The sequence below is a fragment of the Salvelinus sp. IW2-2015 genome, unplaced genomic scaffold, assembly GCF_002910315.2.
Source record: "Salvelinus sp. IW2-2015 unplaced genomic scaffold, ASM291031v2 Un_scaffold2134, whole genome shotgun sequence".
Lineage (NCBI taxonomy): Eukaryota > Metazoa > Chordata > Actinopteri > Salmoniformes > Salmonidae > Salvelinus > Salvelinus sp. IW2-2015.
Genome location: NW_019943468.1, coordinates 73080 through 76314, shown reverse-complemented (window position 1 = coordinate 76314; position 3235 = coordinate 73080).

The window sequence follows — 3235 nt, the reverse complement described above, 5'->3', positions numbered from 1 at the left end:
CAGACCTGAACAAACGAACTTACATGACACGAAGAACGCACAAACAGGAAATAGACTACCCAAACGAACGAACAAACGAAACAGTCCCGTGTGGTGCAACATACACAGACACGGAAGACAATCACCCACAAACAAACAGTGAGAACAGCCAACCTATATATGATTCTCAATCAGAGGAAATGAATAACACCTGTCCCTGATTGAGAACCATATAAGGCTAATTAACCAACACACTCCCACATAGAACAAACAAACAGACTGCCCATCCCAACTCACGCCCTGACCAACTAAACACGTACAAAACAATAGAAAACAGGTCAGGAACGTGACCACCACAGTGTCAAATCCATTTGTTTCTTGTTAGTGGCAAAAATAGACCACTTCCACTGGTACAACACTTCCACTCACGGGTTGCCAAAAATACTATCTGAAAACTACGCTCCCAAGAAGCCACGTCTCCAATATAATTTTCCAGTGTGCCTTGCCTTGCTACCCATGACAGTATTTGTTAGTGACAGAGAAATAGTTGTTGAAGTCATTCATTTTCAGTACTATGGCCTTCACCAACTGAGTTCCCAGGCAAACGTTATGATTATAATTAAACTCTTATGACATTACATATCTCAAAAACCTTATTTTGAGGCCTAGCTTTAACCTAATACAGTGGTCTGAAACTCATGGTTTACAGGCCACATCAGACCTGCAAGTAGGCTAGCAAAATTCCCAGAATAATGTTGGTTTAAGAATTTCCTGCTTATTCCCTCCTGTTTCCAGGAATTATCCAACTGGAAAACTTGGAATGTTCCCAGAATTTTACAAAACATACCTGCAAGTCACATTATGCTAGCTTGCAATGTGATTTGTAATTAATATTGGAATCCAGACAGAGTTATAATATCCAACTGTTTTTATCCAACTGCATTCATAATGACAGGTGGCTATTTGATTCTCAGCGTTTAATTCTTACATTAACTTATTGGATTTTTTTTATCTTTGTGTAGCATGATATGAAACATCAATGAATGCACATGCAAAAACATATATATATATTCATTTGTTTTATCTACCTGCAGTAGTGCAAGCTGGGAAATATGATGATAATAATTATGGTACAAATTTGCCTTTTTCGTCATTAGTTCCTTTTAGAATCTGTCACGCCCGGACTTAGATATCTCTGTTTTTCTTATATTTTGGTTAGGTCAGTACGCTAGGGTGGTACGCTAGTGTATGTCTAGGGGTTTTGTATGTCTATGTTGGCCTGATATGGTTCCCAATCATTGGGATCATATTTAGGTAGCCATTTCCCTTTTGTGTTTGTGGGATCTTGTTCTATGTTTAGTTGCCTGTCTGCACTATTCGTTATGCTTCACGTTTTGTTTGTTTGGTTGTTTGTTGTTTTGTTAGGTGAGTTTCTGTAGATTAAAATGATATGGACCTCTACTCACGCTGCGCCTTGGTCTCATCTTTACGACGATCGACAGCATCAGAAATGCATCATTGTACCTTATGGTGGGTGTTAATTAAGGGTATCAAGGGTACACAGAATATGTTTGTACCCTGGCGAACAGAAAGTACCTTCACCATTGTACCCCTTTTTTTCTCAGCGTTCCAAAATAAATGTACACACAATTATTCAATCGTCTGAGTAGAGAAACGCGCGGGTAAAATTCTGGGTCAAAATTCCGGGTCAAAATTATACAAAGAAACCAGCTACAAAGAGGACCAGCTACAAAGAGGACCAGCTACAAAGAGGACCAGCTACAAAGAGGACCAGCTACAAAGAGAACCAGCTACAAACAGGACCAGCTACAAAGAGGACCAGCTACAAATAACTACCTACAAAGAGGACCAGCTACAAAATGGACCAGCTACAAAGAGGACCCGCTACAAAGAAGACCAGCTACAAAGAAGACCAGCTACAAAGAGGACCAGCTACAAAGAGAACCAGCTACAAAGAGACCAGCTACCAAAAGAGGACCAGCTACAAAGAGGACCAGCTACAAAGAGGACCAGCTACAAAAGAGGACCAGCTACAAAGAGGACCAGCTACAAAGAGGACCAAGCTACAAAGAAAGGACCAGCTACAAAAGACCAGCTACAAAAGGACCAGCTACAAAAGGAACCAGCTACAAAGAGGACCAAGTTCAAAGAGGACCAAGTTCAAAGAGGACCAGCTACAAAGAGGGCAGGTACAAAGAGGACCAGCTTCAAAGAGGACCAGCTACAAAGAGGACCAGCTACAAAGAGGACCAGCTACAAAGAGGACCAGGTACAAAGAGAACCATATCCATGTGAGTTATACTAACAACCCAGCGGTCATCTCCCAGAACAAACAGCTAGCTACATGCCCAGGAATGTTTCATGTGTGTTTGGACCTGCCCCAGATTAATATAGTTGATTCACAGGTGATTTTGGTATTTTAACTCACTGTGTAAAAAGGTGTGTGATATATTGTACTGTACTTAATAATAACATTTACCTGTAGAACTGACTTGGTTGAAGGCCACATGACTGACAACAAACAAATTCAATAACCATGTCTCTGTCACTAACAATTACAGTCATGGGTGGTAACACTACAATTCACTAGAAAAGGCAAGGTACACTGGGAAATATGCAAATTAGGCTTTACACCATACAGTGTTAAAACAACACAGCCCCAAAAAACGAGTCATTGTAACGCTACAGGTGTTCATTTMCTAACACTGAGAAAGTGTAACCGCATCAGCAAAGTGTTAAAAGTGTCGACCTGTGTAGCTAATGAAACAGTGTTCAATTTAACATTTTTAGTGTTAAAAAAAAATATATATATATTTTACATTTATTTAACTAGGCAAGTCAGTTAAGAACAAGGTGTTATTTTCAATGAAGGCCTAGGAACAATGGGGTAAAACTTATTCGGGATCGGTGTCCCTTCCACGGGACGGTTTTATTTCAGCTCATCAAACATGGGACCAACACTTTACATCTCGCGTTTATATTTTTTGTTCAGTGTAGTTGCACTACACGCTTAGAAAAAAAAGGGTTCCAAAAGGGTTCTTCAGGCTGYCTCCATAGGAGAACCCTTTTCGGTTCCATGTAGAACCCCTTTGTGGAAAGGAACCCAAAAGAGTTCTATCTGAAACCTAAAGAATTCTACATAGAACCAAAAGGATTCTACATAGAACCAAAAGGATTCTACATAGAACCAAAAGGATTCTACATAGAACCAAAATGATTCTACATAGAACCAAAA